General features: G+C 41.5%; 1 protein-coding gene across 3 annotated transcripts in view; it reads right to left on the reverse strand.

Annotated features, from left to right (window-relative positions):
* ripor1 (RHO family interacting cell polarization regulator 1) overlaps positions 1-25706 on the reverse strand; it is a 115162-nt gene that overhangs the window by 43642 nt on the left and 45814 nt on the right. The gene's annotated exons all lie outside the window — the stretch shown is intronic.

Raw genomic sequence — 25706 nt, forward strand, 5'->3', positions numbered from 1 at the left:
AGTTACCTCTGCTGCAGAGGATAAGTTCATTAGAGTTACCAGCCTCAGAAATTGCAGCCCAAATAAATGCTTCAGAGTTCAAGTAACAGACACATCCCAACATCAACTGTTCAGAGGAGACTGCGTGAATCAGGCCTTCATGGTCGAATTGCTGCAAAGAAACCACTACTAAAGGACACCAATAAGAAGAAGAGACTTGCTTGGGCCAAGAAACATGAGCATTGGACATTAGGCCGGTGGAAATCTGTCCTTTGGTCTGATGAGTCCAAATGTGAGATTTTTGGTTCCAACCGCTGTGTCTTTATGAGACACAGAGTAGGTGAACGAATTATCTCTGCATGTGTGGTTCACACCGTGAAGCATATAGGGGGAGGTGCGATGGTGTGGGGGTGCTTTGCTGGTGACGCTGTCAGTGATTTATTTAGAATTCAAGGCACACTTAACCAGCATGGCTACTAGAGCATTCTGCAGTGATACGCCATCCCATCTGGTTTACGCTTAATGGGACTTGTTTTTGTTTTTCAACAGGACAATGACCCAAAACACACCTCCAGACGGTGTAAGTGCTATTTGACCAAGAAGGAGAGTGATGAGTTGCTGCATCAGATGACCTGGCCTCCACAATCCTCAGACCTCAACCCAATTGAGATGGTTTGGGATGAGTTGGACCGGAGAGTGAAAGAAAAGCAGCCAACAAGTGCTCAGCATATGTGGGAACGCCTTCAAGACTGCTGGAAAAGTATTCCTCATGAAGCTGGTTGATAGAATACCAGAATGTGCAAAGCTTTCATCAAGGCAAAGGGGGGCTTCTTTGAAGAAACTCAAATATATTTTGATTTTTTAACACTTGTTTGGTTACTACATGATTCCATATTTGTTATTTCATAGTTTGTCTTCACTATTATTCTACATTGTAGAAAAAAGTTTAAATAAATAAAATCCCTTGAATGAGTCGGTGTCCAAACTTTTGGCTGGTACTGTATGTAACTAACATTTGTGTTCTCTACTACTGCCATTACATATCATGAATAGGACCCCAAAATAGCTTTGAGTAATAAACTGTGGAAACTCAAGAGACCCTAAGAATAAAAAATGTTAACTTCTCAACTCTGCCCTTAATATTTTTCCTCATAATCACAACTGAAGTCTGAAATAACACAACGAGAGATGATCCTTATCAGCCTTGAGTCATTCATCCATGACAAATCCCTACCGGTCTTAGCATGCCAGACTGTCTATCGATGTTGTAAACGGTTTACAAGAAGTACCCAGACACCCCAGAGCATGATGCATAAAACGGGAAATGAACTCTCATAACCCCCTCAGAAACACTGTTCTTACTTTATATCGTCATCATAGATTCTGAGGCTCTTGCGTGCATAGTCTCCCTCCGCAAGACAAAAAAAAATCTAGTAGAACTGCTTTTTGTCGGCTCAAGCCTCTAACTAAAATGAGTCACTCCGTGAACCTTGTGATCAGGTCAAACTTGTGTGATGACCCCAAGTCTCATTATTAACAGAGGACAGGACTGGCCAAAGGGACTTGAGAACCTAGCTGCAAGCTTATGATCACGCTCAAGGTGACACAGCTCTAGTTCAGATACTTAACCTGATTAGGTATATGGCTGCACTTTACGCTGAGGAATGAAAGTTGTCAATAATAACCTGCAAGGGACAGCCGTCACTGTCAGCAGTATGCCATCAGAAAAACAGCAGGATGTTAGTCAAACAGTTGCAACAACATGCTGAAAATCAGTGATTAATAAATCAGTAGAGCACAGAGTCTGATGAAGGGAGTGAGAATAGATGGGTATATGCATATACAAACAGCTTGTAAGACTGGTTTACGCAACACTGTTTCTCATTGGGCTTTTCCCCATAACCCAAGCCACTGCCTTTCTCCTGGAGGCTGACTTGTTTTAATGTCTTCGACATCACGCACACGCAGGATATTAGTCAAACAGTTGCAACAACACACACACCTCCTTCCGTATGCGCTGCACATTTACAGGGAGAGGAAAGCCTTAATCGACATGTTAATCCAGCAGCTTCTCTCGCTGCGCATTCAGATTTCACTCAGATTAAACTCGAAGGACTTTCATGTGTTCCACTTAGATCCAAAATGTACCACTTCCTTACACACATGGGGAGACTTGTGTAGTAAACATTGATACTCGATGACAGTGATTGGCTGAGTAGCTTCTTTGGCGATAAGTAGTTGGTCAGATCCAGTAAATGGAGTAAGCGAGGCATTCAAGGTGAATCAAATCAAGGTCTGTTAACCACATCAGATCAGCTCATTAGCATCAAGGGGAAACCCCACACCGAGTCTCAGCCTGGCTGACCAGGAATCAACATACACCAAATAAACATTGGTCTACACAATGAAACCGAGTGTAACAAGATATCAGGGGGATCAGCATCCAACGTACGAAAGACACATAATTCTACATCTCTTTTAGAGCAATTCTATTCAGTGCACAGAAACACATACACCAGGACATACACTACATGATCAAAAGTATGTGGACACTTGCTCGTCAAAAATCTCATTCCAAAATCATGGGCATTAATATCCCCTTTTGCTGCTATAACAGCCGCTTTTGCATTGCTCATCCAAATATTTATACATTCTTATTTCCATTCCTTTAGATTGTGTGTATTGTTAGATATTACTGAACTGTTGGAGCTAGAAACAAGCATTTTGCTACATCTGCTAAACACATGTATGTGACAAATACAATTTTATTTAACAGTCTCCACTCTTCTGGGCAGGCTTTCCACTAGACGTTGGATCATTACTACGGGGACTTGCTGCCACTCAGCCACAAGAGCATTAGTGAAGTTGGTCACTGATGTTGGGATATTAGGCCTGGCTTGCAGTAGGCATTACAATTTATCCCAAAGGTGTTCAATGGCATTAATGTCAGGGCTCTGTGCAGGCCATTCAATTTCTTCCACATCGATCTCGACAAACCATTTCAGTCTAGACCTCACTTTGTGCACGGGGCATTGTCATGCTGAAACAGGAAAGGACCTTCCCCAAACAGTTCTATGCACAGAATAGTCTGGAATGTTATTGTATGTTGTAGCATTAAGATTTGTTTAACACTTTTCTGGTTACTACATGATTCCATATGTGTTCTTTCATAGTTTTTGATGTCTTCACTATTATTCTACAATTTAGAAAATAGTAAAAATAAAGAAAAACCCTTGAGTGAGTAGGTGTGTCCAAACTTTTGACTGGTACTGTACATGTAGGTAGGGGTAAAGGGGCAAAGCAGACTGCACCATTTTCTTGTTTTTAAAATGTATGGCTAGCCAGGGCACACTCAAACACTCAGACATTATTTACAAAAGATGCATGTGTTTCCTGAGTCCACCAGAGGCAGTAGGGATGACCACTAGTTCTCTTGATAAGTGCATGAATTGGACTATATTCCTGTCCTGCTAAGCATTCAAATTGTAACGAGTACTTTTGGCTGTCAAGGAAAATGTACGGAATAAAAAGTACAATATTTATTTTAGGAATGTAGTGAAGTAACAGTCAAAAATATAAAAGTAAAGTACAGATACTCCAAAAAAACTACTTAAGTAGTACTTTAAAGTATGTTTTACTTAAGTACATTACACCACTGCCCAGAGGCTTCTGTTCCTTGGCGTGTTATAGAAAAGTCAAAAGGTGTCATCAAATAGATTACAATATTAATTATTTACTGGAATGACTACTACATTTTTTTTGCATTGGTGTTTCGACAAACTATAGCAGGCCTGGGCAAATATTTTCCATGGAGGGCTACACTAAAATATATTTTTGCCATCGCGGGCCAGAATCATATTACAGGATTATACATCATGTGTATGACTGTGCTGACAGATATCTACTGTAAACACATCCAGATATGCTACAAATTTTACCATGCAGAGAAATAAACCATATCCATGTTCTCCTTTTGGTAGGTATTTTCATTATTAAACATGCAACAAACTACACAGAGGGAATAGTACACTGTGCATTCAGCACCACGGACAGAACTCTCGTTAGCGGGTATGCACAAAAACACAAGAAAGAGAGAGCTCAACATTACATTTAAATTACTCAATCAGCATGAGTAGTGAAGTATCTGATGGGCATTGACTAGAGCAGTGAAGTCAGGTACAGTTTCTGGTGTCGCTATGCGTAGGATTGCTGAGAGGTGAGAGTCAGTAAGAGATGATTTGTGCCTTGACTTGTTATATTTCATCACTGACAATGTCTGGGTCAACATATGTACAGTTGAAGTCGGAGGTTTACATACACCTTAGCCAAATAAATTTGAACTCAGTTTTTCACAATTCCTGACATTTAATCCTAGTAAACATTCCCTGTTTTAGGAGACCACTTTATTTTAAGAATGTGAAACATCAGAATAATAGTAGAGGATGATTTAATTCAAATTTGATTTCTTTCATCACATTCCCAGTGGGTCAGAAGTTGACATGCACTCAATCATTATTTGGTAGCATTGCCTTTAAATTGTTTAACTTGGGTCAATGTTTCAGATAGCCTTCCACAAGCTTCCGACAATGAGTTGGGTGAATTTTGGACCATTCCTCATGACAGAGCTGGTGTAAGTCAGATTTGTAGGCCTCCTTGCTCGCACACACTTTTTTCAGGGCTTTGTGATGGCCACTCCAATACCTTGACTTTGTTGTCCTTAAGCCATTTTGCCACAACTTTGGAAGTATGCTTGGGGTCATTGTCCATTTGGAAGACCCATTTGCGACCAAGCTTTAACTTCCTGACTGATGTCTTGAGATGTTGCTTTAATATATACACATCATTTTCCTGCCTCATGATGCCATCTATTTTGTGAAGTGCACCAGTCCCTCTTGCAGCAAAGCACCCCCACAACATGCTGCTGCCACCCCTGTGCTTCACGGTTGGGATGGTGTTCTTCAGCTTGCAAGGCTCCCCCTTTTTCCTCCAAACATAATGCCAAACAGCTCTATTTTTGTTTCATCAGACCAGAGGACATTTCTCCAAAAAGTACGATCTTTGTCCCCATGTGCAGTTGCAAACCGTAGTCTGGCTTTTTTATAGCGGGTTTGGAGCAGTGGCTTCTTCCTTGCTGAGCGGCCTTTCAGGTTAGGTCAATACAGGACTTGTTTGTAATGGATATAGATACTTTTGTACCCGTTTCCTCCAGCATCTTCGCAAGGTCCTTTGCTGTTCTGGGATTGATTTGCACTTTTCGCATCAAAGTACGTTCATCTCTAGGAGACAGAACACGTCTCCTTCCTGAGTGATATGACGGCTGTGTGATCCCATGGCGTTTATACTTGCGTACTATTATTGGTACAGATGAACGTGGTACATTTGGAAATTGCTCCCAAGGATGAACCAGACTTGTGGAGGTCTATATTTTTTTCTGAGGTCTTGGCTGATTTATATTGATTTTCCCATGATGTCAAGCAAAGAGGTACTGAGTTTGAAGGTAGGCCTTGAAATACATAGACAGGTACACCTCCAATTGACTCAAAAAATGTAAATTAGCCCATCAGAAGCTTCTAAAGACATGACATAATTTTCTGGATTTTTCCAAGCTGTTTAAAAAAGGCACAGTCAACTTAGTGTTTTTATTTTTTTATTTTACCTTTATTTAACCAGGCAAGTCAGTTAAGAACATATTCTTATTTTCAATGACTGCCTGGGAACAGTGGGTTAACTGCCTGTTCAGGGGCAGAACAACAGATTTGTACCTTGTCAGCTCGGGGGTTTGAGTGTATGTACACTTCTGACCCACTAGAATTGTGGTAGTGAATTATAAGTGATGTCCTAACCAACTTGCCAAAAAAACAATAGTTTAACAAGAAATTTGTGGAGTGGTTGAAAAACAAGTTTTAATTACTCCAACCTTAGTGTATGTAAACTTCTGACTTCAACTGTATGTTAACATTGTTGTCATCTGATAGGGAACAGACTAGTAGTGTCGGAAGGTGGGTGAGATTGTTGGCGGGTCAGGAGTAATTTTCCCTTGAAAGCTTTGACAAGGCTGTACATCTGAATTGCAAAAAGGCCCTTCCCTTGTGGTTTGGAATTCAGATCACTCATGACGGCCATGACGGTGAAGGCAAAATCAGCCAACCATTCTTTATCTCACAGTTGAGAGAAATCCACATATTTTCATTTCCTTTGCAAAAACTCAGCAATCTCAGATATCAGGTCCCACAACCTTTTAAGCTCCTTCCCGAAACACAGCCATCTCACGTTTGTGTGGTAGGGAAGATCTGCATGACCAGACTCGGTATCCTTCAACAGTGAGACAAACTGCCTGTGGTTTAAAGATTTTGCTCTTATGAAGTTTACCACTGTGGTGACTGTATCCACAACATGGCTCTTTTTTAGAACCTATTTACAGAGCACCTCCTGATGAATAATGCAATGCAGGAAAATAATTATCTGATCTGGGTTCAGCTCAGCTACTTGATCTTGTACCCTTTTCAAAAGGATACAAGTTTTTTCCTGTCAAGTTTGGGCACCCATCAGTGGTCACACTAGAGAACTTTTCATTAACCTCCTCCAATAAATCTTTCCCTGTGGTTGTGCTCTTCATTGACTGCACTGAAGCCAGCTCCTCTGTCATTTCCTAGTCTGGGGTTATGCTTCGTAAGAATATCAACAACTGCGTTGTGTCACGTGCATCACTGCTCTCATCCAGGGCCAAGGAGAAATAGGCGAAATCCTTTACCGTGTCTTTCAACTGTTGTTCCCTATTCTCTGTGACGTCCTCAACACGCAGTGTCACTGTTCGTCTTGACAGGGAGACATTTTCAAACAGCTCTTTCTTGTCGGGGCAAAGTATTGCTGCAGAGTCAATTAAACATTCTTTAATGAATTCGCCCTCAATGGCTTGCTAAGTTGAGCAATTTTGAGGGACAGTACGCAGCTAGCTCTCGCAATTCCGTCGTTTGCTGATTGCAGTTTTGTGAGAAGTCCTTGCTGCTTTTCAACTGAGAAAGCAACTCTTTCGATGCACTTGCCCTCTGTTCAGAAGACATATTCCTATATTTCTCTGCATGCTTCATCTGGAAGTGTCGGGACAAGTTGTAATCTTTTCTCTTTTTTGTGCTCTTCACACACAGCTTTCCCTGATACCTCAACAAAGAAATATTTCAATGTCCACTCTTACTGGAACATCCTATATTCATTGTCTACTTTCCTTTTCTTTGAAAACCTTATTTTTGTGCAATTTCTAGCTAGCTACTATTTCTAGCTAACGTGTGTTTCAGCCTGTCTGTCACTGTGTTTTATTTATACGTGCCTTCAAAAATAAAATGTCCCACAAGCGGTGGGAGTTAAATCATTACACAGGTGAGAATTTATTGGGCTTTTCATTTGAATAATAAAATACGTTTTTCAAAACTTTATTATCGAAAAGTCTTTGTGATCTGGGCATGATTCCGCCGCGCCGCATTGAAATCAGGTCCCGGGCCCCATACCCAAACCTGCGTTATAGCATACTCAGTAAATGTGTGGAAAGATACAGAAATGCATGAGAGCTAATCTTAAATAGCATTCATACTCTCCAATATGGCATAATAAATGATTCTTAGTGTGTAAGAAACCATTTATATCAGATCCTTGGTCTAAGAAGGGTTTTTATACTTTGAAATACATCTTCAATGTGAATGTACTCCTCAGTTTCCAGGAAATCAGCCAGAGTTTTAATGTCCCAGGGGGTGGTTGAATTCGTAATGTGGAAAAAGTCAAGGGGTGTGAATACTTTCCGAAGGTACCGTAACTATCCCAGGACAATGCAAGTCATCTGGGTCATACAGAGATAAGATGCCTGGCAACACACTGACACAGGGTTATCAGACGCACACAGGCCTGACAACTGGATCCTGGATATCGATGCATATCCCAGGGGATTTACCCAACAAGCTGTATTTGTTAAGTCTACCATTAATCATTACACCAAACTCACATGCACAGTTCAAAGAGTAGGGGGTGAGAAAAACTAAATATATCAGTACTTCCTTGCATTTCCACCTGGGCAATTCTGGAATAGCGCTGAAACTTAATTTCACTTCAAATGTATGCCAAACAAAAACATTGTTTTCAAAGTTTAACAAACCATACAACTTCACATTGGTGCTCATGGGTCCTTTTACATTGGGTCTTTTTAAAATTGAAATGACCACCGTAGCGCAGCTCAATCTAAGGTGGAGACCCCCACCCCTCCATAGCTTCACTCAACAACAAGCACTTTACTCCCCAAAACCACCCCAGAGGACACGTTCTTTCCATTCTTAACATGCCACTAGGATTCTATTTGTCTCAAACACAGCAGGCATGCTTGTTTTCCACACCCCCTCCCCTGATTCTTAAATCAAAACGAGCTTTACTTATTTAATCTGCTGTTTGAGCAGGTGCCAGGGAATTTCATATGCACAGAGAAAACGACAGGTATAACAGAGGAGCTATACTGGGATTACGTGTGCGCAAACCGCGAACAGGACGTCAGTGCAATATTACCTGCTACCCCAGAGACGTAAACAGATGCACGCGTGGAAGAAGAATTAGCCCTTGGTCTCTTCTGCAAGGAATCTATTGAGTTTGTGTCCAATATGGATAACCATATTTCTCATTACATAAAAAATACAATTCTACAACCATCTGCAGTCAATTGATTAACCTTGTTCAAGGGACACTAAACCAGACAAAATAAAAGCGTGCCTATCTATATAATGAATAGGGTGGGTTGAGATTATTAAATATAAAAGCACTAAACCTCTCCCTAAAAGCTTCACTTATTCAAAAGTTTTACTTGAATGCTAAATGGTTCTCAAGTAGATTAATAAGAAAAACTCATCCATTGTTTAAAAATGGCCTTTTTGCCATTGTGCAGATTGCCATGTCTCATTTTTGATTAATTGGAAAAATATACTTTGCTACAATTTGGCTACAATTTCAATTTCATCCGCCTGAAAAGATAACAAATATTACAAAAAATATTATGGCTCAACTCAAATGTGCTGTTCGAAAAATTACCTGTATTTGTGGGAAATATGTTTGAAAAGGGTATTTTGTTTTAAATGATATTGTAAATCGGAATGGTAGAGTTGTCTTTCATGGAGTTATCAGGATTGTATGGGAAGGTCTGCTCAATCCAAGAGTACAACCAATTGATTACAGCATTACCCCAAAAATGGAGGAGGCAGGTGGCAACAGGATGAGGTAGAGAACTGGAATATAAAGGATCAAAACTGGAGGAGGCAGGTGGAAACAGTAGGAGGTAGAGAACTGGAATATAAAGGATCAAAACTGGAGGAGGCAGGTGGCAACGGGAGGAGGTAGAGAACTGGAATATAAAGGATCAAAACTGGAGGAGGCAGGTGGAAACAGTAGGAGGTAGAGAACTGGAATATAAAGGATCAAAACTGGAGGAGGCAGGTGGCAACGGGAGGAGGTAGAGAACTGGAATATAAAGGATCAAAACTGGAGGAGGCAGAGAACTGGAATATAAAGGTTCAAAACTGGAGGAGGCAGAGAACTGGAATATAAAGGTTCAAAACTGGAGGAGGTAGAGAACTGGAATATAAAGGATCAAAACTGGAGGAGGTAGAGAACTGGAATATAAAGGATCAAAACTGGAGGAGGTAGAGAACTGGAATATAAAGGATCAAAACTGGAGGAGGCAGGTGGAAACAGTAGGAGGTAGAGAACTGGAATATAAAGGATCAAAACTGGAGGAGGCAGGTGGCAATGGGAGGAGGTAGAGAACTGGAATATAAAGGATCAAAACTGGAGGTGGCAGAGAACTGGAATATAAAGGATCAAAACTGGAGGAGGCAGGTGGCAACAGGAGGAGGTGGCAACAGGAGGAAGAGAACTGGAATATAAAGGATCAAAACTGGAGGAGGCAGGTGGAAACAGTAGGAGGTAGAGAACTGGAATATAAAGGATCAAAACTGGAGGAGGCAGGTGGCAACGGGAGGAGGTAGAGAACTGGAATATAAAGGATCAAAACTGGAGGAGGCAGGTGGCAATGGGAGGAGGTAGAGAACTGGAATATAAAGGATCAAAACTGGAGGAGGCAGAGAACTGGAATATAAAGGATCAAAACTGGAGGAGGCAGGTGGCAACAGGAGGAGGTAGAGAACTGGAATATAAAGGATCAAAACTGGAGGAGGCAGGTGGAAACAGTAGGAGGTAGAGAACTGGAATATAAAGGATCAAAACTGGAGGAGGCAGGTGGCAACGGGAGGAGGTAGAGAACTGGAATATAAAGGATCAAAACTGGAGGAGGCAGGTGGCAACGGGAGGAGGTAGAGAACTGGAATATAAAGGATCAAAACTGGAGGAGACAGGTGGCAACGGGAGGAGGTAGAGAACTGGAATATAAAGGATCAAAACTGGAGGAGGCAGGTGGCAACAGGAGGAGGTAGAGAACTGGAATATAAAGGATCAAAACTGGAGGAGGCAGGTGGAAACAGTAGGAGGTAGAGAACTGGAATATAAAGGATCAAAACTGGAGGAGGCAGAGATCTGGAATATAAAGGATCAAAACTGGAGGAGGCAGGTGGCAACAGGAGGAGGTAGAGAACTGGAATATAAAGGATCAAAACTGGAGGAGGCAGGTGGAAACAGTAGGAGGTAGAGAACTGGAATATAAAGGATCAAAACTGGAGGAGGCAGAGAACTGGAATATAAAGGATCAAAACTGGAGGAGGCAGATGGAAACAGTAGGAGGTAGAGAACTGGAATATAAAGGATCAAAACTGGAGGAGGCAGGTGGCAACAGGAGGAGGTAGAGAACTGGAATATAAAGGATCAAAACTGGAGGAGGCAGGTGGCAACGGGAGGAGGTAGAGAACTGGAATATAAAGGATCAAAACTGGAGGAGACATAAACATGCACTCAAACATATTCAGTTGGCCTTGCTGTTATGATTTTTGTTGTCCCTGATGTCTTTGTTTTTTGCATTGTTGTTTTCCATTTGTCTTTCTCTTTTGTCGGTTGTTGGTGCATGGGGGGTATTGGTGGTAGGGAATGGATTATTATTATTTTAAAACAAATTCTGGGGGGGGACTGTGGTGGGGATCTTGGAAGGCTGGCGTTTGGGGGGGCTTGCGTGCGTGCTCAGTCCCCTCCTGTACTCCCTGTTCACTCATGACTTCACGACCAGGCACAACTCCAACACCATCATTAAGTTTGCCGATGACACAACAGTTGTAGGTCTGATAACCAACAACGACGAGACAGCCTATAGGGAGGAAGTCAGAGACCTGGCTGTGTGGTGCCAGGACAACAACCTCTCCCTCAATGTGATCAAGAAAAAGGAGATGATTGTGGACAAAAGGAAAAGGAGTACCGAGCACGCCCCCATTCTCACTGACGGGGTTGCAGGTTGAGAACATTAAGTTCCTTGGTGTCCACATCACCAACATCGTCCAAACACAACAAGACAGTCGTGAAGAGGGCACAACAAAACGTTGGGTCCTCAGATCCTCAAAAGGTTCCATCTACAGCTGCAACATCAGGAACATCCTTACTGGTTGCATCACTGCCTGGTATGGCAACTGCTCGGCCTCCGACCGCATGGCACTACAGATGGTAGTGAGTACGGCCCAGTAAATCACTGGTGCCAAGCTTCCTGCCATCCAGGACCTCTATACCAGGACGTGTCAGAGGAAGTCCCTAAAAATTGTCAAAGACTCCAGCCACCCTAGTCATAGACTGGTCTCTCTGCGAACGCACGGCAAGCGGTCCCGGAGCGCCAAGTCTAGGTCCAAGAGGCTTCTAAAACAGCTTCTACCCCCAAGGCGTAAGACTTGAACATCTAATCAAATGGCTACCCAGACTATTTGCATTGCCCCCGCCCCCCTCTTTTACACCACTTCTACACTGTTATTATCTATGCAGTCACTTTAATAACTCTACCTACATGTACATATTACCTCAATTTCCTCAACCGTTACCCCCGCACATTGACTCTGTACCGGTACCCCTTGTATACTGCTGCTATACTGCTGTAAACTGCTACAGACCTATATCTATCCTACCCTGCCTTTCTAAGGTCTTCGAAAGCCAAGTCAACAAACAGATCACCAACCATTTTGAATCCCACCGTACCTTCTCCACTATGCAATCTGGTGCAATCTGGTGCACCTCAACCACGCTCAAGGTCCTAAATGATATCATAACCGCCATCGATAAGAGACATTACTGTGCAGCCTTATTCATCGACCTGGCCAAGGCTTTCGACTCTGTCAATCACCACTTTTTATTGGCAGACTCAACAGCCTTGGTTTCTCAAATGATTGCATCGCCTGGTTCACCAGCTACTTCTCTGATAGGAGTTCATTTTAACTCACTGTATATAGACTGTGTTCTTTTTTTCTACTGTGTTTATTTATTTTTCTTTCACCTTTATTTAAATACTTAGGGATATGGTTGGATGATAAACGGTCTTTAAAATGCATATTGATGAACTTTGTAAACAGCCTAAAATCAAGCTAGGCTTCCTCTATAGAAACAGCACATGTTTGTCCTCCACAAATAGAAGACAAATTGTGCAAGCTACTTTTATGTCTGTTATAGATTATGGGGATATTATTTACATGCTTGCTACGGCATCAACACTTAAATCGCTGGATGCTACTTATCATTGTGCACTTTATTTATTACAGTTTATTACGGGTGCTAGCTACAGAACTCACCACTGTGTTTTATATCATAATGTGGGTTGGACTTCTCTGTCCGTGAGACGAGAACAACATGCTCTCGTGTTTGTCTATAAAGCACTTCAGAATAAGCTACCTTCTTATTTATCATCACTCATCAATATTAGAATTAGAATTTCTAAAACCATGTCTCAAGAATGGATTACACTTGAGGCCCATTAAGAATTGTTGACTTGCATAAAGCTGGAAAGGGTTACAAAAGTATCCCTAAAAGCCTTGATGTTCATCAGTCCACGGTAAGACAAAATGTCTATAAAATGGAGAAAGATCAGCACTGTTGCTACTCTACCCTGGAGTGGCCGTCCTGCTAAGATTACTGCAAGAGCACAGCGCAGAATGCTCAATGAGGTTAAGACGACTCCTAGAGTGTCAGCTAAAGACTTACAGAAATCTCTTGAACATGCTAACATCTATTGACCAGTCGACGATACATAAAACACTAAACAAGAACGGTGATCATGGGAGGACACCATGGAAGAAGCCATTGGTGTCCAAAAAACATTGCTGCATGTCTGAAGTTCATTGTGACAAAGATGAAGATCAGATAAAAATGTTATGACCAATTTATGCAGAAATCCAGGTAATTCCAAAGGGTTCACATACTTTTTCTTGCTACTGTATAGTCCCGCTATTGTTATTTTACTGCTGCTTACTTTTATTTCTTATTCGTAATTTTTTTTGTATTCAGCGCTTGTGATGAATAAAATGTTATTTGTTTTTGATCTGTTGACGTGCCCTTGAGCAGGGAATTCACCCTGGTTGGTTCTGTGTGTCGCACTGGATGGGAGTCTGTTAAATGACTAATGTCATGTAGTTTCACTGCAAGTACAGTTGAAGTCTGAGGTTTACATAAACTTAGGTTGGAGTCATTCAAACTAATTTCATAACAACTCCACAAATTTCTTGTTAACAAACTATAGATTTGGTAAGTCGGTTCAGACATCTACTTTGTGCATGGCAAGTCATTTTTCCAACAATTGTTTACAGACAGAATATTTCACTAAATCACAATTCCACTGGGTCAGAGGATTATACACTAAGTTGACTGTGCCATTAAAACAGCTTGATAAATGACAGAAAATGAGGTCATGGCTTTAGAAGCTTCTGATAGGCTAACTGACCAAATTTGAGTCAATTGGAGGTGCACCTGTGGATGTATTTCAAGGCCTACCTTCAAACTCAGTGCCTCTGTGCTTGACATCATGGGAAAATCAAAAGATCTCACCGAAAGAAATTGCAGACCCCCTCAAGTCTGGTTCATCCTTCAGAGCAATTGCCAAACGCCCGAAGGTACCAAATTCATCTGTACAAACAATAATATGCAAGTATAAACACCATGAGACCATGCAGCCGTCATACCGCTCCTAGAGATGAATGTCCTTTGGTGAGAAGAGTGCAAATCAATCCGAGAACAACAGCAAAGGACCTTGTGAAGATGCTGGGGGAAACCGGTACAAATGTATCTAAATCCACAGCAAACGATTCCTATATTGACATAACTATGAAAGGCTGCTCAGCAAGGAAGAAGCCACTGCTCCAAAACCACCATAAAAAAGCCAGACTACGGTTTGCAACTTAACATGGGGACAAAGATCGTACCTTTTGGAGAAATGTCCTCTGGTCTAATGAGAAAAATAGAACTGTTTGGCCATAACAACCATCTTTATGTATGGAGGAAAAAGGGGGAGGCTTGCACGCAGAAGAGCACCAGCCCAACCGTGAAGCACAGGGGTGGCAGCATCATGTTGTGGGGGTGCTTTGCTGCAAGAAGGACTGGTGCACTTCACAAAATAGATGGCATCATGAGGCCGGAAAATGTTGTAGATATATTGAAGCAACATGTCAAGACATCAGTCAGGAAGTTAAAACTTGGTCGCAAATGAGTCTTCCAAATGGACAATGACCCCAAGCATACTTCCAAATGTGTGGCAAAATGGCTTAAGGACAACAAAGTCAAGGTATTGGAGTGGCCATTACAAAGCCCTGACCTCAATCCTATAGAAAATATGTAGGCAGAACTGAAAAAGCATGTGCGAGCAAGGAGGCCTACAAACCTAACTCAGTTACACCAGCTCAGTCACACCAGCTCAGTCAGGAGGAATGGGCCAAAATTCACCCAACTTATTGTGGGAAGCTTGTGGAAGGCTACCCAAACCTTTTGACCCAAGTTAAACAATTTAAAGGCAATGCTACCAAAAACAAATTGAGTGTATGTAAACTTCTGACCCACTGGGAATGTGATGAAAGAAATCAAATCTGAAAATCATTCGTGCTACTATTATTCTTACATTTCACATTCTTAAAATAAAGTGGTGATCCTAACAGTCCTAAAACAGGGAATGTTTACTAGGATTAAATGTTAGGAATTGTGAAAAACTGAGTTTAAATGTACTTGGCTAAGGTGTATATGTAAACTTCCGACTTCAACTGTATGTTTTAAACGTTCAATAAATTCTAAAAAATAAAAACCTTGTTCATTAATTAACAATAGAACAGCAGCTGGCTGGCTGTATTTTGTAGGCCAGAACAAATGCACATCAAGTTATTTTTGTTGACAAGAACATTGAGGAAGGGTCCACATATTTATATGTTAGGCCAGCATCCCAGAGTCGCCTCTTCACTGTTGACGTTGAGCCTGGTGTTTTGCAGGTACTATTTAAGGAAGCTGCCAGTTTCTCAAACTAGACACTAATGTACTTGTCCTCTTGCTCAGTTGTGCACCGGGGCCTCCCACTCTTTCTATTCTGGTTAGGGACAGTTTGCTCTGTTCTGTGAAGGGAGTAGTACACAGTGTTATGCGAGATCTTCAGTTTTTTGGCAATTTCTCGCATGGAATAGCCTTCCTTTCTCAGAACAAGAATAGACTGATGAGTTTCACTTTTACTCACATAGGCTGCAGAGAGTGTGATCACAGTGATCACCGGAACAGCTGGTGCTCTCATGCATGGCTCTGTGTTGCTTGCCTAAGCATTGAAGGCATTTAGTTCGTCTGGTAGTCATTTAGGTGTGAGAATGAAACAATGGGGTCTTGGGAGGGAGGAGGTATGTTCAGTTGAATTTCACACGCTGCTCTTGCAACCGTCACTGCTTGGAGGCGGGACATTTTACTTAGGATACCTTAGAATACCTAGGATAGGATAAGTAATCCCTCTCACCCCCCCCCCCCTTTAAGATTTAGATGCACTATTGTAAAGTGACTGTTCCACTGGATGTCATAAGGTGAATGCACCAATTTGTAAGTCGCTCTGGATAAGAGCGACTTAAATGTAAAATGTAAATGTAGGCTCGCGTCACTGGGCAGCTTGCGGCTGGGTTTCCCTTTGTAATCCGTAATAGTTCTGTCTTGACGCTTTGCATGGTTTTTAATTTTTTATAGTGTCCGGATTAGTTTGACATTCCTTGAAAGTGGCGGCTGTAGCCTTTAGCTCAGTGCGGATGTTGCCTATAATCCATGGCTTTGATTGGCATATGTACGTACATTCACTTTGGGGACAACATCGTCAATGCACTTATTGACTGATGTGGTATACTCATCAATGCCATCGGATGAATCCCAGAACAAATTCCAGTCTGTGCTAGCAAAACAGTCCTGAAGATTTGCATCCACGTCATCTGACCACCTCCGTATTGAGCGAGTCTCCCTGCTTGAGTATTTGCTTGTAAACAGGAATCAGGAGGATAGAATTGTGGTCAGATTGGCCAAATTGAGGGCGAGGGAGAGCATCTCTGTATGTGGAGTAAAGGTGGTCTAGAGCTTTTTTCCCCTCTGGTTGCAAGTGAAATGCTGGAGGAAATTAGGTAGAAACAAATTGAAGTTTTCCTGCATTAAAGTCCCAGGCTACTAGGAGCACCGTTTCTGGGTGAGCATTCGCTTGTTTGTTCATGGCCTCATACAGCTCGTTGAGTGCGGTCTTAGTGCCTGCATAGATTTGTGGTGGTAAATAGACAGCCTCAAAAACTATGAAACTCTTGGTAAATAGTGTCGTCTACAGCTTATTATGAGGTAGTCTACATCTGGCCCCCTCCCAGTTAGGCGGGAGTGAGCTCTACAGCAGTCTCACAACTCAATCGCTGATTAAAAACTGTTTTCTGCCCATCCCAAAAGATAGAATTTGTAGATAATTGGCCCTCTTTCTGGGACTCACCCACAAACAGGATCAAGCCTGGCCTGCTGAGGAGTGATGGACTCCATCCTAGCTGGAGGGATGCTCTCATCTTATCTATCAACATAGACAGCGCTCTAACTTCTCTAGCTCCACAATGAAATAGGGTGCAGGCCAGGCAGCAGGCTGTTAGCCATCCTGCCAGCTTATTGGAATCTGCCACTAGCAGTCAGTGTAGTCAGCTCAGCGATCCCAATTGAGAACGTGTCTGAGCCTCGACCTGGGTTGGGCAAAACTAAACATGGTGGTGTTCGCCTTAGCAATCTCACTAGGATAAAGACCTCCATTCCTGTCATTATTGAAAGAGATCATGATACCTCACATCTTAAAATAGGGCTACTTAATGTTAGATCCCTTACTTCAAAGGCAATTATAGTCAATGAACTAATCACTGATCATAATCTTGATGTGATTGGCCTGACTGAAACATGGCTTAAGCCTGATGATTTACTGTGTTAAATGAGGCCTTCTGGTTACACTAGTGACCATATCCCCAGTGTATAAATGCTGTGGATCTTAATGTTTTTCCTCATAATCCTGGACTATCGGACCACCATTTTATTATGTTTGCAACTGCAACAAATAATCTGTTCAGACCCCAACCAAGGAGCATCAAAAGTTGTGCTATAAATTCACAGACAACACAAAGATTCCTTGATGCCCTTCCAGACTCCCTCTGCCTACCCAAGGACTTCAGAGGACAAAATCAGTTAACCACCTAACTGAGGAACTCAATTTAACCTTGCGCTATACCCTAGATGCAGTTGCACCCCTAGAAACTAAAAAACATTCTCATAAGAAACTAGCTCCCTGGTATACAGAAAATAACCGAGCTCTGAAGCAGCTTCCAGAAAATTGGAACGGAAATGGCACCACACCAAACTGGAAGTCTTCCGACTAGCTTGGAAAGACCGTGCAGTATCAAAGAGCCCTTACAGCTGCTCGATCATCCTATTTTTCCAAATAAATTGAGGAAAATAAGAACAATCCGAAATTTATTTTTGATGCTGTCGCAAAGCTAACTAAAAAGCAGAATTCCCCAAGTGACAATGGCTTTCACTTCAGCAGTAATAAATTCATGAACTTCCTTGAGGAAACGATCATGATTATTAGAAAGCAACTTACGGACTCCTCTATAAATCTGCGTATTCCTTCAAAGCTCAGTTGTCCTGAGTCTGCACAACTCTGCCAGGACCTAGGATCAAGACACTCAAGTGTTTTAGTACTATATCTCGTGACACAATGATGAAAATAATCATGGCCTTTAAACCTTCAAGCTGCATACTGGACCCTATTCCAACTAAACTACTGAAAGAGCTGCTTCCTGTGCTTGGCCCTCCTATGTTGAACATAATAAACGGCTCTCTATCCACTGGATGTGTACCAAACTCACTAAAAGTGGCAGTAATAAAGCCTCTCTTGAAAAAGCCAAACCTTGACCCAGAAAATATTTTAAAAACTATCGGACTATATCAAATCTTCCATTCCTCTCAAAAGATTTAGAAAAAGCTGTTGCGCAGCAACTCACTGCCTTCCTATAGACAATGTATACGAAATGCTTCAGTCTGGTTTTAGACCCCATCATAGCACTGAGACTGCACTTGTGAAAGTGGTAAATTACCTTTTAATGGCATCAGACCGAGGCTCTGCATCTGTCCTCGTGCTCCTAGACCTTAGTGCTGCTTTTGATACCATCTATCACCACATTCTTTTGGAGAGATTGGAAACCCAAATTGGTCTACACTGACAAGTTCTGGCCTGGTTTAGATCTTATCTGTCAGAAAGATATCAGTTTGTCTCTGTGAATGGTTTGTACTCTGACAAATCAACTGTCAATGTCAGTGTTCTTGAAGTTTCCGTTTTAGGACTACTATTGTTTTCACAATATATTCTACCTCTTGGGGATGTCATTCGAAAACATAATGTAAACTTTCACTGCAATGCGGATGACACACAGCTGTACATTTCAATGAAACATGGTGAAGCCCCAAAATTGCCCTCACTTGAAGCCTGTGTTTCAGACATAAGGAAGTGGATGGCTTTCTACTTTTAAACTTGGACAAAACAGGGATGCTTGTTCTAGGTCCCGAGAAACAAAGAGTTCTTCTGTTGAATCTGACAATTACTCTTAATGGTTGTACAGTCATCTCAAATAAAACTGTGAAGGACCTCGGCGTTACTCTGGACCCTGATCTCTTTTGACGAACATATCAAGACTGTTTAAAGGACAGCTTTTTTCCATCTACGTAACATTGCAAAAATCAGAAACTTTCTGTCCAAAAATGATGCAGAAAAATGATTCCATGCTTTTGTTACTTCTAGGTTAAACTACTGCAATGCTCTACTTTCCGGCACCCGGAAAAAGCACTAAATTAACTTCAGTTAGTGCTAAATACTGCTGCTAGAATCCTGACTAGAACCCCAAAAAATGATCATATTACTCTAGTGCTAGCCTCCCTACATTGGCTTCCTGTCAAGGCAAGGGCTGATTTCAAGGTTTTACTGCTAACCTACAAAGCATTACATGGGCTTGCTCCTTCCTATCTCTCTGATTTGGTCCTGCCGTACATACCTACATGTACGCTACAGTCACAATACGCAGGCCTCCTAATTGTCCCTAGAATTTCTAAGCAAACAGCTGGAGGCAGGGCTTTCTCCTATAGAGCTATAGAGCTCCATTTTTATGGAATGGTCTGCCTACCCATGTGAGAGACGCAATCCCGGTCTCAGCCTTTAAGTCTTTACTGAAGACTCATCTCTTCAGTGGGTCATATGATTGAGTGTAGTCTGGCCCAGGAGTGTGAAGGTGAACGGAAAGGCTCTGAAGCAAAAAAAACTGCCCTTGCTGTCTCTGCCTGGCCGGTTCCCCTCTTTCCACTGGGATTCTCGAACCCGAATAATTTTGCACGCCCAATTTTTCCATTTTTGATTTGTTAAAAAAGTTTGAAATATCCAATAAATGTTGTTCCACTTCATGATTGTGTCCCACTTGTTGATTCTTCAAAAAAATACAGTTTTATATCTTTATGTTTGAAGCCTAAAATGTGGCAAAAGGTCGCAAAGTTCAAGGGGGCCGAATACTTTCGCAAGGCACTGTATATACAAGTAACCCCCCACTTATATAAGTAACCCCCCCACTTCTAAAACCAAAGTTGTGCCCATGGCAGAAACATTTACAAAAAAGTTAAACGTGAAAAAAAAACACACAATAGCACAATTGGTTAGGAGCCCGTAAAACGGCAGCGATCTCCACCGGTGCCATTCACAGAGCCATCTCTGAGGATGGATGATACAGCATTCCATGCTTTTTCTTTGGTCAAACCGTACTTGTATTGGAGGTTGCTAGGGTCATACAGCATAGTGAGCTTTTTAGTTCAAAGATCAAACGGGTGTCATCCATTTTGCCAACTTTGTCCTGTCAAATCGGAATATTTTCCAAGGAGGATAAGGGGTCGACTCTATAGAATCCTCAATAATAATAATAATAATAATAATAATAAATGCCATTTAGCAGACGCTTTTATCCATAGCGACTTACAGTCATGTGTGCATGTGTGCATGTGTGCATACATTCTACGTATGGGTGGTCCCGGGGATCAAACCCACTACCCTGGCGTTACAAGCGCCATGCTCTACCAACTGAGCTACAGAAGGACCACAGCTAAGAAGTATCTAACAAGCATTGATACTATGTTCCGTTTATATATTTGTTTCATACAGGTAGGCCTACTGCTATTTTATTGATTAAGTGTCAAAAAAGGGTTTATACCAATTATTTCAGCCATTTTGAATGAATGAGTGGATCTGAGAAAAATAGACTCCAAACCTAGTTTTACGTTGCTGCTACAGCAGCCGGCGCACGATCTATGCTTTACACACGTGACTATGTAGCAGGTGACATTTCCTACAGTAGGACTCTTATCAACTCCATTTCACTCAAGTCTCACGGACATGGATTTCACATGCGTGGTGTAGCTGGGCCGTATCACTTCATGTGTGTAGTAGACCTGAACCTGCACACACACCTAGAGAGTGTGGCTAACCCTGTCTCCAGGCTATTTCGGCAGGAATTGTCTGGTGAACGAGGCTAGAGAACGCTGTTTCAGTTAATTTGTTTTGCCCAGACATTATGCTGATATGATGTGAATGGACAATGCATAATTAATATATAGTATATGTTACTCTCCCTATCCAGCAGAAATGTGTGTAGGCGGAATTGAGGAATAGCAGCCAATTTGGCCCTGAGCTCATCGTCACACAGCTATCATGGTGGAGAGGTTGGGAGTGAATGGGCTAAATTTACCTTGGGGATAATTCACTAGCCATTATAGTGTGAAGGGCCAAGATTAGAATTTAGTCAGGACACTGAGGTCAACTCCTGACAAAAAGTGCAATGACTACATCATTACGACCTTGGTCATCCAAGCCCAACCCAGCTTATCTTCAGCTATAAACTAGCAGGATGCAGGTAGGTAGGGCTGCTAGCCGAAGAGTTGTAAATTCCATTTCTCCAACCTGGCTTGAAAAGTATCATCCAATGCATTTACGGTATGTATCTAAATACAAATATATGTAATATTACGTTGAAGATACAATAGGGTCTCTCACTTTGAGATTTAGGGTCCAGCCATTCGACTGATCCCTCTTAACGAGGCCATTAAAGTCCCTGAATAAACGATCTGCCAACAGAACATACTTTTCCCCAAGCCTGCTCCCAGACTGATAACGGCGAGAGGGAGCAGGAAAGTGGGGCCAACACCTCAATACTGCTCTAATTTACTGACCCTTTAAAAATGTGTTGAGTGGCAAAAGCTTACCGTGCTTTGCAATTGTATTCATTTCATGTGCTAAGGTCTTTTCCCCCTTGTTACTGCTGAGCTAAGTTGGGATCAACTACTTCAAAAGCATTTCATAGTTGACAACAAAATCCACTCAAATCCAATGACATAACAGTGTCTTATTTGTATTCGCTCACTCAACTCCAGGTACTGTTAGTTACTTTAGCAAAATAAATCTGGTGCAGACCAACTGACAGAACTAGCCACTGGTCTTCCCCTCTTCTAATTGACTCAGTACCAGTACCTTTTGCATATAGCCTCGTTATTGTTTTTTATTTTAATTGTGTTACTATTTTCCCTTTAGTTTATTTAGCAAATTTTTCATTCTTAAATGTTTTTTTTTAACTCTGCATTGTTGGTTAAGGGCTCGTAAGTAAGCATTTCACAATAAGGTCTACACCTGCTGTAATCAGCATGTGACAAATAAAAAATGTGATAATTGGGCTGATACGTGAAATGGCTGGCCTTAAGACGTCAGCATACTTCTGTTCGGCTGGTGTCTAGCCGAGAAGAGGCAATAGTACTGTTTGTCCATTTTGAGACGAAGTAGCCAGTATACACTTCCTCAAAATAGTAATAATTGACCTAAAGATAATTTAGAAATTTGTCATTCGTTTTGATGATTTTGCCAAGGAGATCTTAGTCGCAGAATTTGACATCTAACTAAGATGTTTGGTGCAGTATTTCTTAATACATTTTTTTTGCATGATAACGAGTCGTCTCTTGTTGAAGACTTTATTGATGAACCCCTACTGTTGGCCAATCACCGACGAAGGGGCTTCAACTTCGGCTCTGAATTTCAGCTTGCCTCCAGAAAAAATGTGCCCGAACCGTTGAAAAAACCCTCAAAGTCCAAAATATTAAAAAACATAATATATGCACAAACTCTTCCGAACTGTTTTAGGCTGGGATGCATGAGGACACCTTAACAGAGCTATAGACATGCTCATGAAAGGGGGTGGGACTGTATGGGACCAGTGAGACTGTAGAATGTCAAGTGACAATTCCCATCGTCCAGTGACCGTGGTAGAGCAGCGCAGCTGACCGTTGCAGTGAGAGACTTGGACCTCCCTGAACCCCAGACCTGTTTAATCCCGAGCTGGCCACTAAGAGGCTTATGTGTCACTCGATGCTGTTGCACTACAGTCCTGCTACCCTATGTGCAGCCTGGACACACAAAACCCTGCACATGGACTCTGTACCAGTACCCCCTGTATATAGCCTCACCATTGTTATTTTACTGCTGCTCTTTAATTATGTTACTTTTATTTCTTATTCGTTTTTTTTTAGACTGCATTGTTGTTTAGGGCTTGTAAGTAAGCATTTCACTATAAGTCCTACACCTGTTGTATTCAGCGCATGTGACAAATGCAATTTGATCAATTTCCCAATTACTAAGTATATTAACACACTATTCTACACCTGTTCATGTTCTTTTCTTGAACTCTTTACTATGTCAATTAGAAATCAAATGGAAAACACTGACCATTTACGATTCCCCAGACAGAGACACTTGACCCATACAACCCTTTTGGTTGTAATTGTTTACCACCATATTACTTGGCTATGCCTTTAACTGGCTTCAACCTATGCATATAAACCTGGACATCACTGCTCATCATGTCAGTAAAGGTTTACACAAGAAGAATCTGGAGGAGGCTGCTGGTGGTGTAAGGCATTTCTCCAACAATAAATTCACATCGTTAGATTCAACTGATGTGTCAATCGAATAAGTAATATAAAATATGGCAGCAGAATTTGACAACAATTCCATGGTAACAATCATTTTTTTCCACAGAAACATTTACAAAAACACATTTAGTGAAAGGACTGTGCAAATGCAAACTTTGGTGACAGGAATACAGTAAAATCTCCCTCAGTTTTTTTGTGTCCACGTTTTCTAAAAACTCTTAAATATCTGCTCTGAATAAAGATTAAACAATTTCTGCAAAAATAATGGTGGTGTCAGCTATGGCATGACACCTTGAGTTTTTGAACTCGTGTAAGTGAAGTGGATTTACACCTGGTAACATAATTACATCATGGGTCCCTGATCTGTACTACACAGAAATGCATAATTATGGATATGAATGTCATTCTCCTCATGTTTTACAAGCAGGTAGCCTAGTGGTTAGAGCGTTGGGCCAGTAACCGAAAGGTTGATCAAATCCCCGAGCTGACAAGGTAAAAATCTGTCGTTCTACCCTGAACAAAGCAGTTATCCCACTGTTCCCCGGTACCGTCATTGTAAATATGAATGTGTTCTTAGACTTGCCTAGTTAAATACAGTAAATGGAAGGAGAGGTAGGTGTCAGTAAGAGCTGGGAGAGGTGACATTAAGTGTAGAGAGAAAGGGAGGGGTTTGTCCAGACTCAGACTGTTTGACAACCAGACAACAGAAAGACAAAGAAAACCGTTATGAGTCGAACATAATAATAGTATGCCAGTGGTTTGTGACTATATCAGTAAAATCACTATAACTAATTAGTACTTGTTACTTCAGCGAATGAGTGAGAGAAATTAGAAAATGTGTGTTTTTGATCATGGAAAGGTACAAGGCAATGCTTCTTAAACTTACAGAAGGTAAACAATTTCTCCAATTTCCCCAAACCTAAATAAGAGTTGGCAGCCTGATTGTGTGACTGATACCTTAAGACTTTTTCTGGTAAATGTTTTTAAAAAAAAGAGTCCTTTTCCATTTGTTTATCTAGAAATCTAAGCCTTTACTTATGTTATGATAGTCATGTTCCAATCAACAACCTCTCATTTTGTGGACCCTGACATGTGACCTGAAACACTAACCTTAAATCTATAAGAACATTACAGGATGGGCGTGGTCAAGGGGTTTTGACCTAGTCCAGTGCTGCCACACCCCAAGATGAACTACAGAATGTACAGAGTACACAGCAAGAATTAAACTAGTGGCTGAGGAAAACAGAATACTTTTTTTGTATATAAAAAAAAAAACTAAGCATCTAGTTGTTCATTTTTTAGCGAAGTAATTAACTAATCAAAATTGTGGTCAAAGCCTGCACTTAGGCTGGTAAAATTACAGACTACTGTGTGCCTTCACGCTCTACATTGACTGATCACTTAAATAATGGAACAGTAGTCACTTTATAATATTTACATACTGCTCTACTCATTTCATATGCATATACTGTATTCTAATCTACTGCATTTTAGTTAATGCCACTCTGACATAGCTCATCCTAATATTTATATATTTCGTAATTCCATTCTTTTACTTTTAGATACTACTGCACTGTTGGAGCTAGGAACACACGCATTTTACTACACCTGCAATTACATCTGCATGTGACTAATAAAATGTGATTTCAGTCAGTGAGGATGAGGGTGACTTGGACACCTTCGTCTTCACTCAACAGTCAAACTATTCGCTACACAGAGACTGTAAGCTGATTACCCAACCTTGCCCGATGCTGCCTGCGAGAGAGAACCTGCCAAGACATGCAGGCAGGTTTCTGTTTTATAGAATAATAAAATATACACAGAGTGTACAAAACATTATGAACACCTGCTCTTTCCATGAGACACTGGCCACCACTTTGGGAAGCATTGGAGTCAAAATGGGCCAGGATCCCTGTGGAACGCAGGCAGCTTCATTAAATAGTACCCGCAAAAGACCAGTCTCAACCTCCAAAGTGAAGAGGCGACTCCAGGATGCTGGCCTTCTAGCCAGAGTTGCAAAGAAAAAGCCATATCTCAGACTGGCCAACAAAAAGAAAAGATTAAGATGGGGAAAAGAACACAGACACTGGACAGAGGAACTCTGCCTAGAAGGCCAGCATCCGGACAACGCTGGGCCAATTGTGCACCGTCTCATGGGTCTCCCAGTCACTGCCTGCTGTGAAACAGCCTGGGATCAAACCCAGGTCTCTAATGACACCTCAAGCACTGCGATGCTGTGCCATTAAAATCAAATCAAATATATGCATTGAGCTTGTCTGATG

Source organism: Oncorhynchus gorbuscha, linkage group LG02, assembly GCF_021184085.1.
Source record: "Oncorhynchus gorbuscha isolate QuinsamMale2020 ecotype Even-year linkage group LG02, OgorEven_v1.0, whole genome shotgun sequence".
Taxonomy (NCBI): Eukaryota; Metazoa; Chordata; class Actinopteri; order Salmoniformes; family Salmonidae; genus Oncorhynchus; species Oncorhynchus gorbuscha.